This window comes from Marmota marmota, unplaced genomic scaffold (genome assembly GCF_001458135.2).
Source record: "Marmota marmota marmota unplaced genomic scaffold, marMar, whole genome shotgun sequence".
NCBI classification, from domain to species: domain Eukaryota; kingdom Metazoa; phylum Chordata; class Mammalia; order Rodentia; family Sciuridae; genus Marmota; species Marmota marmota.
The window spans coordinates 9266895-9283292 of NW_026000164.1; the positions used below are offsets into that span (position 1 = coordinate 9266895).

Sequence of the window (16398 nt, forward strand, 5' to 3'; positions counted from 1 at the left end):
GCGGTTCCGGGAGCCGGAACTCGGGCGCCCCGCGCTCGGCGTTCGCTCCGATAGGCTCAGGTTCTTAGAAGCACCCAGGCGCAGAACCCTAGCAATCTGTTTGCAAGCCACAGGCGAATTGTAGCCTGGAATTACCTGATCTATGGCTGAATGAGTTGCGGTCAGTCGAAAACAGGGGACGTGACGTCAGTTTACCAAGATGGTGGCTGCTGGCCTCCTCTGTGGACTGACCGGTGTGTAGAACCGAGCAGGACCGCTTCCTTACCCCGTCTGGAACCCAGAATTCAGCCCTGAGTACGGTGCTTGCGCGGCTGGCAGAAACTGCAGCGCTGTAACCCTGCGTCTCTATCCCAGCGCACACTGCAGACTCTAGCCGCGGGGCGATTTGCTGAATAAGCAGTTACCCTCCGTGCGACAAACCTCTCGCGTTTGAGTCCCCGTAGCCGATCCTCGTGCGATGGAAATCCTTCCTCCAGGTTCCGGAGCACCCCACTATTGCTGGAAATTCCTAACAAGATATCCTTTAGCCGTCCTGACTTGTCATACTCCCACACAGTGAAGCAGCACACGGGGGTAATGCACTCCCCTCGCCGCCATCTTCCAAAATGCTCTGCTTTATTTGGTACATGTGCATTTAGGTTACTTTGCATTTGTCTGCCATTTGGTTTTTAGAAATCGCTTCATTAAAGCAAATGATAGCAGACTCTTTTTTTGTAGGATGCCCTATATTTTCTGAGTGATAATTAAAAAATATTCATCATGATAAAATACATTTGAAATGTACATTTCTCATGAACAGTAGCTGTAGGCCAGAAATTTTTTCTAAATTCTAGACCAATTTATCCACTGTTGCTTTCCCCCATCTCTCAGATACCCTATGTCCTGGCGTCCATGCAAAGCTGCACAGGCACTGGGCAAAGAGCAAGATGAGGATTTTGCCAGAAAGAATATCCAGCAGCATGACAGTATATAAAATCACAGCATCTCCATCCACACAAATATGAGTTTGAATCCTGTCTCTGCCACTCACAACTTCTTTTTGCTCTGTTTGTTTAATGAGAAACAAAAATTAACTCCTGGAAGATGTTTGTGCCTGGCAGTGACATGAGTCTGCACTGATGTGGATGTGGAGCTGGCACAGATGTACACTGCCGAGTCTTCCAGGTCAGCTGGCTCCATCTTCAGGGTGCTGGGTCCCTCTCTGGGAAATTCAGCAGAATATCGTTTTCTTGGCATTCCTGAGTCATCGATGACGTTTTCTTTTTGGAGGTGAACCATGAATTTCAGACCTTCTTCAGGGAGCTGCTGATACCAGAAAACATTGTTGTGACCTTTCTCTGGGCTACATCTCAGAGCTGCCTCTTGTCCTCTCCTCCTGATCAGGTATCTTGGGTTCTGGGTGACGTCCGCAATTGTGAGACCTCAGAGGAGAAAAGGTAGTATGGGATAGAATTTTAGTGGCAGAAGAATGAGTGTCCTACAATCTACCAGCCAACAGTGAGCAAAAATGTCTTTGAAGTGTCCTCTATTCTCTTAAAAATTCACATGAACTTTGCTTTTTACTCCATAATTACTTTTTTTCCACAAATAAATATCAATACCTTCAGAAAATGTTTTGGCCAAGAGAAGTCCAGGTTATGTTTTTTGAGAAACAATTGCAGAGCCAGAGACAAAGCCCAATGATGCCGACCCATTAGCTCAGAACACACCTGTCCCCAGGAGCCAAGTGACCACACAGTAGAGGAGCCTGATGCCCATGGCAGACCTGAGCATGAAGGTGAGCCTGTAGCAGGCCAGGAAGGACCCAGTCTGAGGCAGTTCAGGGCGCCAGACCTCACAGCTGCTTTTCACCAGGCGGGGCTTCCTGTGGGTCCTTTAGCGTTTAGAACTAACCTTGTGGGTTGAAACAGTAGGTCTTTTGTTCTTAACTGTATACACAACCTAGCCTACCGTGTGTGTGAGGCTAGGGCAGCACTGAGCTTCAAGATGTGTACCTTCTTTATCATTCCACTATAGTCAAATCTGCAACATCTGAACGTGAATTTTCACTACTCGTTTGTTCAGGATTTTTTGTCTTTTGTTCCTTTATCTTCCTTTCTTTGGTTCAAATCACCTTTTCATTTTCTAGCTGTTGCTGAATAGAGGTTGAGATCTAGATTATTATTGATATCTATCTGTTGATGACTAAAGGTGCTATCTAGGTACATATAGCAAGAGACAGGGAAATGGAGACCAACATTTTTTTTTTTGCTGGAAAGAAAACTGGCAACAGGAAATGCTGTGCTATTTTCTCGGCTTCTTTCTTTTCTCTCCCATCTCATCTAAAAAATGGTTGCATACATTTTGAAGGAATTTTATGTATGGTTTATAATTCTTTTGTTTTCATCTTTTGTTATTCCGTTTGAAGTTTTGATGTAAGTAAGCCACTAGGAAAACTCTATAGTTTTGCTCTGACCTCCTGTCCCCGACTATACATCCATCTATATTATTCTCTACAGACATGTATGGGATTGCTATGTTTGAAAAATCTTCTTCCTTCTGTTGTCTGGCCTCCTTTTTTACCTTTGTAGCACTGAATAAAATGACATGAATGTGTCCTTTGTTTCAAATGGAATGAAAATAGAAAGAACAAGGCACCATCTCTCCCCATGTATAGGCTCCTTGGAGGATGGAGGTGTAGAATTTGTACATCTAAGATCCTCCATGCTTATGCCAATAAAAAAGATCATGCTCATTTTGATATCAAAATAACAATGGTTCGAGGCTTTATTTATATCAAGATCCTAAGTTCTCTTTCAAAGGGTCTCCATTGTTTTGGGGAGTGTTCAACAGGCTTCCCCACATGCACACCAATCAAAATGCAGCTGCTGTCATCCATGGTATCAGATCTGTTCTTCTGGAAATAACTACAAATCATCCATTGAAGGCACTGATAAAAATACCCAGCTTTAAACCCTTATGCCTGGCTATAAGGAACTTTCCCTGGATGTTTTTAATCCTGATAATCCCTGGGCTACTAGAGCATTGTTGGAATTTCCACAGAAGTGGGAGAAGTGAATGGTCTCCTCATTATCTCTGAGTTGTCCCTTGTCACTCTGAGCTTAAAGCAGCTCCTCTTGAGTGTAGAATCTCACCAACTAGCTTGTGAATGGCCCCATCAGCTGCAGGATAGCAGCCTTCCATAGCAAAGGGCTCCAACCTGATCCAAGGGGTTTCATAGAAACAGATGCTTTACCATCCATTTTGCTCTCTTCTGTTCACTGTTGCAAGATGCAGACTGAACTCCCCCCCCTCCAGACTTAGCTTCAACCAGACATAAGAATGAGTATCATTTGATGCAAACAGTAAATCATGGAAGAAAGGAGTTCAAAAACAGGGGCTTTGAAATTCTCTTAGGAATGGTGGTGATGGTATGCTCTTTGTTGAACACAAGAGTATTCCAAATCAGCAGCTCAGAAGGCTGTGAGACCCTTGATACCGGGCATGTAAGTGCCTTTGGCACTTGGAACTTTCCTGGTAAAGCTTCCAATTCAGATCTCCAAACTTAGCTCTTTTAATGAACAAAGCATCTCCCTTATGAGCACACAAAGTACTTTCTGATGCCAAAAGACTCAAAACCCCTAATTTTCTTCTTCTTTCCTTCTCATTTAAAGCTCTGGCAATATATCCCCTCCTTTCAATTAAGGAAACACCTTTAAGAGTGAAGTTATTGGCCAAAGACAGGTGGGTAATAAAAGTTATTTTGTGAAATACAGAGTTTAGTTCAGGAGATACACAGGATATAAAATACCATTTAATATAACTTATCTGTCTTCAAAGAAGTAAATTCTTTTTTCTTCCTTTTTTTTTTTTTTTTTTTGGTACTGGGGATTGAACTCAGGGGCACTCAAACAGTGAGTCACACTCCAAACTCTATTTTGTAGATCCTGTAGAGACAGGATCTCATTGAGTTGCTTAGCACCTCCCAATTGCTGAGGCTGGCTTTAACTCCGAATCCTCCTGCCTCAGCCTCCTTGAGCCACTGGGATTAAAACATTTGGTAAAACACGTTTGGGTTTTTTTCTTTGTCCTTTCTTTGGAGGCAGCTTTATTGAGGTAAAGTGGGCATATAGATAAATTGTATGTAACTAGACAGTCAGCATTTCCACCACCTCTGTGTTTCTTTGTGTCATGTCCTAACCCCTCCTTCACACCCCTGCCCATCTCTATTCCATCCCAAAATAATTAATAATATGCTTTGTTTCTATAGAGATTTGTTTGCATTGTCTAGGTTTCACATATATAAAATGAATAGAAAAATATAGTGTCTTAGATCATGCTGCCATAAAATACCACAGACTGGCTTCAACAACAGAAATTTGTTTTCTCAGTCTGGCAGTTGAAAGTGTGAATTTGGGGTGCAAACGTGGTCAGGTTTTAGTGAGGAACCTTCCTGACTTGCAGATAATGACTTCTCAGTGCCCTCACATGGCAAGGAGAGATAAGAGACGAGGAGCTGTCTGTCATCTTTTCTTATAAGATCCCATCTTGAGGGCCCCACCTGGTGACCTCATCTAAGCCTAATTATCTCCCAAAGAACCCCCATATCCAAAGAGCAGCACATTGAGGGTGGGAGCTTTAACATATGAGTTTGCAGAATCATATGTTCATATGATTAAACATCAGGTACACTATGCACATGTACATTGCCAACGTGTACATCAACAATCCAATCCACATCATGTATAGTATTTACTCATTTTTGTCTGATTTCTTCCATCACTGTAATTATTTTGAGATTCATCTATAGTATGTGCACCTGTGGTTGTGTAATACTTGAGGTCAACTAAGGAGTGCATTTACTCAGTTTATATTTTAGAAAACTGGCAAGTTTGCCAACAATACTGATACACATTACCAAGTGGAGAACACATATTCCTTTTCACAAGGCTACCTTGAAAAATATTCTTTATGATATTAAATGTAGATATTTGACTCTTTTTAGGTTGAGGTGCCAGATCTTACTTTAAAATTGATATAGAATTCATATATCACAAAATTCACCCCTTAAAAGTATCTGATTCAGTGGTTATTAAAAGTCTATTCACAAACTTGTGCAACCCTCACCACTGTCTAATTCCAGCACCATTTCATTGTCCCCAAAAGAAATTCCATATATTAGAATTTGCTCCATGTTCACTCCTCCCCATAGTCCAAGGTGGCCATAAGTCACTTTTCTATATCTAAAGATTTGCCTGTTTTGGACATTGCACATAAATAGAATCATGCAATATGTGCCCTTTGGGTCAGGCTTCTGTTACTTTTTTTTTAAAGAGAGAGAGAGAGAGAGAGAGAGAGAGAGAGAGAGAGAAAGAGAATTTTTTAATACTTATTTTTTAGTTTTCGGTGGACACAACATCTTTATTTTATTTTTATGTGGTGCTGAGGATCGAACCCAGTGCCCCACGCATGCCAGGTAAGCACGCTACCTCTTGAGCCACATCCCCAGCCCAAGCTTCTGTCACTTAATGTATTTCTTCAAGGTTCATCCATGATGCAGCTTCTATTAGTGCTTCATTCCTTTTCATGACCAAGTTCATTTTGTGGATACACTATGAGTGGATTTCAACTGATGAATATTTCCATTTGGCTAAAATTAATAGTGCTGTTCTGAACAGCTGTGTGAAATTTTTGTGTGTGGTCACATACTTTTGATTGTCTTGGGTGTATGCTAGGAGTGAACTAGCTGGTTATGTGGTAATCCTCTCTGCTACTCTGAGTAATTACCAAACTGTTTTGCACAATGGCTATAACATTTTGCATTCCCACAAGCAATACCTGATGGTCTCAATTTCTGCTCATCTGTGCCTATGCTTGTTACTGTCTTTTTAAAAATTATAGCCTAGTGGTTGTGAAATGGTGTTTCAATGTGCTTTGGATTTACATTTCTTTACTGAGTAATAAATAAAACAATGCTAAGCATTGTTTTATGTAGTCATTGACCCTTTGTGGTTATGCTTTGGAGACCTATTTATTTAGACTTTTCCCATTTTTAAATTGGGTCATTTATTTTTTATTATTGAATAAATAAGTATTCTCCACATATTTTGGATAAAAGTCTGTATGAGATATATTATTTGTAAATATATATGTCATTTTAGTGTTGTCTTTAAGGTGTTGAAGGTGTCCTTTGAAGCACAAAGTTTTCTTTTTCTTTTTAATTTGATGAAGTTGGACTCACATCATGTTTACTTGGTTGCCTGTGTTTTGGGTTTCATATTGAAGAAATCATTGCCTCTCTGCAGGCAAGTCCCTAGGTGGCCTTGGGAACCCAGTTCTGGCCAATTTTCTTGTTTGAAGTCCTCAATAGTAACTGTAGAATGTACTTGGAATGCAGCATCTTAAGGTAAGGAGGAGCTAGCAAGAAGAGTCCAGATTCTGTGCTATCTCTTCTGCAACAGGAGACTCCACAATTGCTTTAACTTAGCTAATAGACCCAGAGTTTAAAACTGGGAATAGAGGGTACTTCAGATTCTCTTAACTCCAGCGCAACATGGGACATGGGCAAATGAGATTTGAGATTTTCCCACCCAGGGCAGCTCTTTTGAGCCTTGGGAAGCTACTCACCATGAATCCTGGACTCTCCTGTCAGTTGCTCCCTATCTACAAATAATAAATTTGCTTCACTTGTTGTGTGAGTGTTCCCTCTTCTGGACTCACGCAAGAGGTGGACACTGCAGTCCAAGATGCTGCTGTGGGATGAAGTGTTCAAATGTAGTAGTGGGAGAGATGAGCCTTGCTGGTCTCCACCCACTTAGAGTTCTCACCTGGGATTGGTAATCAGGACATAGAAAATACACTTCACATACACGAAGGTCATGAGATTTACATGTTTGCTTCAGAGAATTTTATACTTTTAGCACTTACATTCAGGTCTTTGATCTATTTTGAGTTATTTTTTTGTGTAAGAAGTAAGATAGGGGTCCAACTGCATTCTTTTGCACAGAGATATATAGTTTCTTAGCAGAATTTGTTTAAAAATATTATTATCTCCCCATTAAATGGTCTTGGTATTGTTGTCTAAAAATCAATTGTCGTAAATTTATGGATTTATTTGAGGACTTTCAATTCTCTTCCATTGATCTTTATGTCTATTCTACTCCAGTACCATACTGATTAGATTATGGTTGCTTTGTAATAAGTCTTGAAATATGAAAGTATGAGTTGTTTCATATTTTTCATATTTTACAGGAGTATTTTGGCTAATCATGGTCTCTGGAACAGTCACATGAATTTTAATGTTGGCTTATAAATATCTGGGGAAATTGTACCTAGAATTTTGGAATTTTGATAGGGACTTAATCTATAGATCAATTTGGAGACTGCTGTCATCTCAACACATGAAGTCTTACAGTCCAAACATAAGAAATCTTTCCATTTATTCACATCTTCTCTAATTTCATCAATATTTTGTACTTTTCAGTGTGCAAGTCTTTTCACTTCATTTGTTAAATTTTTGCCTAGGTGTTTTATTATTTTGATATAATTGCAAAAGAAATGGTGCTCTTAATTTCATTTTTTAGATCATTCATTGCTAGTATATAGAACAACAGAATCTGTAGTATATAGTACAACAGAAATTTTGATATTTGTCTTTTATCCTAAAACCTACTGCACTTCTTATCCGATTTAGCAAAATTGTGTGTATATGTTTGTGAGAGTCCTATAGTAGTTTTCTATATACAAGAGCATGTCATTTATAGGTAGAGATAATTTATGTCTTCCTTTCCAATCTGGATGCCTTTTATTTATTTTTTGTGCCTAACTGTCCTGACTAGAACAAGGTTGGTGGTGAATTAATTTCACTTTTATATTTCTGAATAAGTATGTCATTTCAGCTTTGAGAACATATTAGCTAGGTATAAAATTATAGTTTGAGTCTTTTCTTTCAGTACTTTATAAATGATGCACTACTGTTATTCTCTCTGCCACCCTGTCCCCTACAACTGCCACTGGGTATTCTAGACAAGATCTTCCCTGCTGTACCTAGACTTACTTAATCCCAGTAAACAAAAGCCTCATGACAGAGTTAGCACCCACCCATAATGGGGGAGGACTGAGTATGTGCACCTGCAGCTCCAGGTACCATCTCTGAAAAGGGTTGAGAAGAGATGCTGAACTTTCTTTGGTTTATTCTAGCAAGTGAGAAAATGCAACAGATGGAGGGTTCTGGGTCTGATGAGCAGTTCTTTGATTTTGTAGTTGAGAAGAATTATATCCCGAATCATGGAGCCACATGGTTTTTCTTTTGCTCTAACGGCTTTGCATGCATTTCTTCTGATTTGGAAGAATAGCATGTGATGCAGGGTAAAACATATATCTCTATATCAGTGCCATACTCAGAATAGCCTAGTTTTCTCTTTCACTATTTAAATGTATCAGTTACCATAGGATAATTGTAATTACTCTCATGGCATCAGTTTGCATTTGAGCTTTTAATCCTGTGATGCTTCTTGTTCATGGTAATCAGTGTCTATACGGACATATCCAGAAAAATCCCCCACACAGAATTTATTACTGAGTCTGTCTAAAATTAAATCCAGGCTGCTTGTGTCTGTTTAGCTTAATGGTGGGTGTAAAGAAGTCTTTCTTACACACAATATCTGGGCATATGAAATAGATGTTTGTAAGCACACAGACGAGGCTGGTGCTCCATTTGGGTTTTCAGGTAGAGCTGTGGAGCAGCAGGTGGCTGTGTGATTATAATTCTGCCCCAATGGGAAACTCTCACTTCATGCTGAAGTTGGATACATTGGCCTCCAAACAAGGCCCTCTAGGTAATAAAGTGTCTAAAGGACATCAGACAATTATCTGAGGTAAGGCTCACAAGACAATGCAAGTGTTCACGTGCTAACATTAGATCTGGACACTGTGTAGTATTTGTTTCCTTGGACCCCTCAGAAACTCTAATTAGAACTTACAAGCCTCTTAATAATATAACATTTACTTTTTCACAGTAGTATTTTTGTTATATGTTAAGATATATAAGTAAGAGGTATAATAATAAAATGAAAATTTTCAATAGTAAAAATACTAATAAACTGACTTAAAAATGGGCAAAGGAACTCAATAGACATTTCTCCAAAGAAGATACAAAAATTATCAACAGGTATATTATAAGATAGAAACTGCAAATCACAGTCATTATGAGATATCACTTCACACATATCAGATGGCTATTATCAAAAAGACAAGATACAACTGTTGAGGTGGGGTGAAGGTGGCCCTCATACACTATTGTGGGATTGCTGCAGCCATTATGCAGAACAGCGTGGAGGTTCCTATGGAAATTAAAAATGCAGCTACCATATGACCCAGCAGACCCTCACATGTGGGGTACACACAAAGAACACAAAATCAACACCTGAAGAAGATCCCTTCATTCCCACGTTGAGCATTCTTCACAACAGCCAAGGTAAGGAAGCAGCCTCATTGCTGTCCTTGGATGGTCAAATGGATGAGAAAACTATGGTATTTATAGCAGAGTTTTATCCAGCTTTGAAATAGGAGACCTGGCCCTTTGCCACACATTATCTAAACCTGGAGGACATTGTGCTTCATGAAGTAGCCCAGACACAGAAATAAAAATAGTGCATTATCTCATTTATATTCAGAATCTTAAGAAACAATGTCAAATACAGAGGTCACAGAGATGGAGAATAAAACAGCATTACCAGAGAGATAATAGGTTCAATGACATAAAATAGCAGATATATAGGAGGAATGAGTCTAGAGATGTACAACATGAGGACTAGAGTTAATCATATCATACTGTGTTTGAGTTAATCATATCATCTATGCCTAATGAGTAAGTTTTAGCTATTTTTGTCATACATGATATGATGGATATATGAATTTGATTCAGTTCAGTAACCATTTTATTATCTAAATATATTCTATATCTTCATGATGTATACCTTAAATACACATAGTAAAATTTATTTGAAATGAATTAAAAAATTAAATGGTCTATGATAAGAATAGATAGCTTTGTTGATCTGATACTGCCATCTGCTGGAAAAGGCGGGGTGAGAGGAGAGAGAAGCCTGGTGTGTGCCTTCCTTGGGGTGTGTGTGTGCGTGTGTGTGTGTGTGTGTGTGTGTGTGTATGCATGCATGCTCCCTGGAGCGTGGGCAGCAGTAGGAGGCCACTGGCCATGGAGAGAAGAGAAGGAGATTTTTGTTTTTGTTTTTAAAAGGATAGATATGTGGCTATCTTAAATGTAACTCAATTTCAAAATGATGCAAACTTGGTATGTATCTCCCCTCTCAAAAATATTCTTTAATCTTTGCTCTGTAGATTTTCTGGCCATATTATTATTTTTGGAGTCTTAGGGTCATTTTAATCTCTTTAATCTTCTTCACCTCTATAAGTGTTAAGACTTTGTCAGTTCTATACCTGGAAATCCTTTCTTCCCTTTGAACTTCTGTTACTGTTGCGGTAGTTCAAAGCCTTACAATTTCCTGTTTAGACCATCCCAATTATTTCCTGTATTTGTCTTCAAGTGACATGCTTTGATGATTTTCCTATTTCTTCATTTTTTGTTAGGGCAAGGAACTCAACATGAGATCTACCCTGGTGTCAAAACTTTTGGTGCGCATACTGTGTTCCTAGCATAGGTTAAGTGTCCCATCTCCACCCAGTTGCCAGTGGTAACTTGTTCTAATATAGACCTTGCTCAAAAATGCTCAAGAGTTCTTTTTGAAATCAAAATAACATGGAAAACTTTGAGGTTCTCTGCGGTCTAATCTGAAGCCGCCCCTCTTGACTCAGCCCCACCTGAGCTTACTTGCACCTGCTCTGGGTTTGCTGGACTCTCCACTCTTCCCAACTTGAGCTGTTCCCTCTGCCCATGATGTCACTTTCCAATTCTAATATTCAAGATCCGAGCATCATTCAAGGTCACAGTCAAAGATTCATTTCCACCACTGCTGCTCTTAAATCCAACCTCTCTGAGCATACTTAGAACATTTTTGTCTATTCACTGCACTTCCCTCAGTCTTTACTGCTTGTGTGTGTGTGTGTGTGTGCACGTGTGTGCTCGCGTGCTCTTGTGTGTCTGTCTGTCTTCCACTAAATGGTGTGTTCTAGAAGTTAATGTCATACTCTTATTTGTGTTTTTAACAACATAGCACCTGGCATGGAGTAAACTTAGCAATTCTTTCATTAAATATCCCTGTAGTCAAGATTGACTTTATCCTCCCTGAAATTCCTAAACTCAAGAAAGCACAAATCATTTTCTTCTTATCCACCCTGTCATTCTTCCATTACCTGAGAAGTTACCTGATTGCTTATAAATGAGTGTGCGTTTCTGAGTCAGGGAGTCACCAGGTCTTCTCTAAGCTTTGAGATTGGTATCCACACTAGGAAACCTGAGACAGGACAGTCCCCTATGGCCCCAGGCGACGGCATCACTTTGAGTGGCTGATGTTGTAGGGGAAACTCGTAGAGCTCTTTTAGACAGAAGTTTTTCTCTGAAACAATGCTTTAGTCTTAGGCAGACCCACTACAAATCCTTAGGATGACTTTCTCCAAGCTGTAATGAGCAAGTGGTAGCCCGTCCCCCTCCCCATCAGTTCTAGAACACGAGACACTCCCCAGGCCTTCCACGGCTTGTCTCATTCTCAGTTCCAGACCCATGCATCTGACTGGACATCATGCCTTCTGGGAGCCCAAGGACAGTGGAGAAAGAGACAGGAACTGGGGAAAGGGCAGAGGGGCTTAGTATAATGCAACGTCAGGGAAGGGCTCTGAGACAGGCCCTGGAGCAACTGGAACCAGGATCCCCCCTCCCCTTTCAGTAGAAACACATGGCAAATAAACTGGTGGGCAGGGCAGGGCTATGAAGCACAGAGACTCTGGTTATCTCTGAATGTCTCACGAACACCATGCTTAGCATAAGAGCCTATGTCTGTCTCTCTGTGCCTCCCCTGCCTTAGCTCAGAGGCCCCAATCCGTTACCAGTGTCCCTGTATAGGTGCCTCCTTGAGAAGCAGGCCCACCACTTCTGTGGTACCCAAGTCAGGGTCAGAAAAAGTCAAGCCACAGCCTCTGAATTCAGTCTCCACTCTGCCCAGTATCAGCTGCTAGATCTAAGCATCGGTATTTCTTATTCTATCTGACAGCCATCCATCCAAACTCTCTACCAAGTCACCATTCCAGCCTTCTTAAGAGCCAAAATTTTGCTGGGTGTGGTTGTGCACACCTGTAACCCCAGCAGCTTTGGAGGCTGAGGCAGGAGGATTGCAAGTTCAAAGCCAGCCTCAGCAACAGCAAGACTCTAAGAAACTCATTAAGACTCTGTCTCTAAATAAAATACAAAATAGGGCTGAGGATGTGGCTTAGTGGTCAAGTGCCCCAGAGTTCAATCTTGGTAACCCTCACTCCTGCAAAAAAAAAAAAAGAGTCAAAATTTCTAGTTTCCTCAAGTAAGGATACTATTGTTTGTCCAAACTATTGACAAGTTTTGTGGTCACAGCACAAGGTGGCCAAGCAGAGTTTGGAGCTGTGCAAACCTCTTGTAACTCTACTTATTCTCATCTTTCTTCAGAGAAATGCATTTTTTTTCTTAGAAATTTTCTACACCATTTGCCTTCCTATTTTTCTACTTCCAAAAGCCATGCCTTAGCTGTCTTTGCCCTGGGCTTTCCCTCTCTGCTTTCTCTAACTGCTTGGCCATTTCTAATTCAATATGATAATGGTAGAAAGAACTGTACCCAATAAAAATTCTATTTAAAATGCCAACTGTTTAATTGAATCGCTGTACATCTTGTACTTATCCTCTTTGAACTTCAGATTTTTTGTTAGTAAAATGGGAATAAATTACATATTTTTAAGATGCTGGTGAGGATTAAATTAGAGCATATGTGAAGTGCCTAACTTCACACATTATAATATGTTCCTCTAGAAGATTGTCAAGTGCTCTAACATAACTACTCTTAATGACATGCCATGTTTATTTCAGATACATTATTTATGTCATTCTTGTAATCTTTTTTTCCCAAAAAGGTTAATACAAAGAGCTTAGGTATTTTATCTCCAGTCTTTGTCCTGAATTATAATGGTCATGAAACTTTGGGAAAATTATTGTTTTTGAGTCTACTGAAATAGGAATGACAGTAAAAGTTCTCCCTTGTTCCTAATAATGGAAACTAGTTCCATGTAACATATGATTGTAGTATCAGCATATGCTGATTGCATATATCAATTTTGACTGATATTGTCCAGAATTGCTGGACTGACCAAGCAGGATGAAGTCTGTGGACTGATTCCCTCCCTCTTGGAGGGAGCAGGCAAAATAAATGCACAATTCTGGATTAAGTTTGAGTTGAAGTAGATATTGCATTACCTATGGAGTAATAAGGCCTGGAGTTTCTTATGTCAGTGATCCAGGAGGAAATAGAACATGAGACCCAGCAAGCAGCCAGAGCACAGCAATCCTGAGCAACAGTAGCTCAAAGCTATCTACACTAATTCACTAACTTCCGGGCACTGAGTTAAAGACGTTCATGGTTTATTTCACTTAACCCAATACTATAGGTAAGATATCGTTATCTACATTTTACAAGGGAGGCCCAGAGACGTTCACAAACTTTCACAGGTTTTGAGTAGAGAAATTAGAATTGTGGTCCGTGTATTCTGAGTTCTAGAGTTCTTTTAAAATTTCATTAATTTTCTAAATTAATGAATAAAAACTGTATAGAGACTACACTCAGCCATCATTCTGAACTTCCTCATAGTGATCCATGGTAGGCAGCTTCTACGACACGGGTGGCCAGAGGGCAATTGAATTTCTTCTGGTGACATCAGTGATGGGTCCAGATCTGCAAACACAGGGCTGGTGCTGGAGACTGGAATTCTGGGCACATTATTACAATTGAGACTCAAACACAGGAGAGAAACCAGAGATCCAGTTCCAAAGGTTGGAAATAGGAAAAGAACCTGGTTTGGGATACAAGACGGAATAAAGTCTAATTTCTGGGATTGAATTACTGAAGAGAAGTGAAGAGTGGCCACAAAATTGACCAGACATTCAAGCTAGCGGGCTGAAATAAGTCTCCTAAAATATCTCCTGCCTGAGGTACAGACTCATCTGAAGCCTAAAGTACAGATGGGGGCTGAGCAGTTTATACCACTCAGGATAAAAGGAGGGGCCCCAAACTCAGCCATCAGGAGAGTTCTGGCAACACTAAGACCAATTGGTAGGGATGGATTTATTCCGGAATAATTCCTCATTGGTGCTTCAATGTTCCAGTTCTTGGAAGGGATGGTGGATTTGCTCACTGTGTTTGTGAGAGAGGAAAATATACACTTCACCCAGGAAGCCTTGCCGGGGGCCTGGGATGAGAGCTCTGCCTATGGTCAGCGAGTTCCCCTTGCTTTTCTGTGTCGGGGTTTAAGGTTTGACATAGTGGGAAGGTGGCTCTGGAAGGTTGTGACCTTGCAGCTGGCACAGGCACATAGAGCTTCGTCCTGTGGCTCACAGGGCTGGACACACAGGTTAAGCTGGAAGGGACCCCAAAGTCCACCATGAAACAACTCATTCACTCTTCTTTTTATGATGGTAGATAAATAGCCTTTACAAACACTGTTAGAATTTTGTTTAAACCAGGACAGATCATTGAGGTCACTCAAAGGATTACATCTCAATTCATGTCTTGTGGCCCAAAATCTGGGTGACTCCAGCATCCCTGAAACCTGTCAGGGACGTGCAGAAGCTTCAGGCAGAGCCAGAGTACAATGACAGATATCAGCAAGGCAACCATGTCCAATCCTGCCCAGGACTGACCTGCTCCCAGGAGACCAAGGTCCACAGAGCAGAAGACCTTGGTGACCACAGCAGGGTCAGGGATAAGATGCTGTTGTTCCTGGGTCTGGAGTCAGCTTTCAGTCAAGAACAGGGAGGACCCAGACTTCTGTCACTGCCCCACTAAAACAGAGGCCTTCTGGGACAGGCCTGCTGATCCTCAGGCCCACTGGTGCCCATCCACTCCTCATTTCCTAGGAGTGCAGGATCCGTGATTACCCTGGCCCTTGTGATGACGCTAATCCTAAGCCTGACCCAGGAAGCAAGAAGACCCATGGATGATAAAACATGTGCCTTTCTTGTCTATGAATCTATTTATATAAGAATGTCATCACAAAGTTAAAATTAAATCTTTTTATTAAATGTATGCGCTTGTGTGTGTGTGTGTGTGTGTGTGTGTTGGCAGTGTCTGAGATACGCTAGGAAGGGGAGCCATCATGTTTATTGCATTATTTTCTTTTTTTGATTTATTTTTTATTCTAATTTGTTATATATGACAGCAGAATGCATTACAATTCATGTTACACCAATAGAGCACAATTTTTTGTATCTCTGGTTGTATACAAAGTGTACTCACACCATTCGTGTCTTCATACATGTACTTAGGGTAATAATATCCATCTCATTCCACCATCTTTTCTACCGCTCCCCCCTTCCACGCCCATTAGTTTCTTTTTTGAGGTGTCCCTATTTTTACCCAGGGATTTACCATAGCTACTGCCTTCAGAGTCTGAAACCCTGCATCCATGCATTTTAATCTCTCCCAATACACCAGTTTGGGCCCCAATCTTGGGTGTAATCCAAGCACCTGGAGAGAACCAGTGTGCTCCCTGGTCACTGCTTTGCTCTGCTTAGTGTGAGGTCAGGAGAGTGTCCTCCATACTGGACTTTCTGATGTCTTCCATCACTTTCATCTGGCAGCAGTGGAAGAAATTGGCGGAAGTAGATATTCTCTTTGGCATACTACATTTCCAGGGAGCCTCAGTATTGCAGCATTAGAATTGTCTACAATGCCCCTTCCAACCAGAGAGTCTCTAGATCTGTGTTTATATATACACACACACACACACACACACACATAAAATTAGGCTCAGATATTGCCAGGTGGCAGGGACACAGCAACCATGGTTCTCATATGTGTGGGAAAAATGAAGATGGTCTCCATATCCAGGGTTGAATCATCACAGTCATGCCATATCCTAGACACCAAATCATGAATCTCTCTGACTTTAAAGAGCAGAACACTGAGCTCTAGGGAGGTGAGAGCACTTGTCAAGGTCTCATAGCAAAAAAAAAAAAAAAAAAAAAAAAAAAAAAAATTAAAATAATCCAGAGTCAGGATTAGAAAAGTTTCCCCAGGGTCTATGGATCTGGGCATGCATGAGAAAAGTATTGGCAGTAACAGAGTAAAACTTCATGCTCTCCTGGGCAGCCATTCCAGGAATTGAATTTCCTGGAATCAGTGTTTCTCTGGCACCCTTCCCCCAGCAGGGCTGTGTTTGCAGTTCTCTCACTGTTGTCCCCATTTAATCTCTGTCCTTGAGGGGCCAGGA

At 40.7% G+C, this 16398-nt stretch overlaps 1 long non-coding RNA gene across 1 annotated transcript; it reads right to left on the minus strand.

Moving 5' to 3' along the window:
• Positions 1-1042: 1042 nt before the first annotated feature.
• LOC125611621 lies at positions 1043-1912 on the minus strand. Its single transcript, XR_007341829.1, has 2 exons — positions 1710-1912; positions 1043-1421 (listed from the first exon to the last, which is right to left on the minus strand). It is a non-coding gene; the product is annotated as an uncharacterized LOC125611621 (long non-coding RNA).
• Between the last annotated feature and the right edge of the window lie 14486 nt (positions 1913-16398).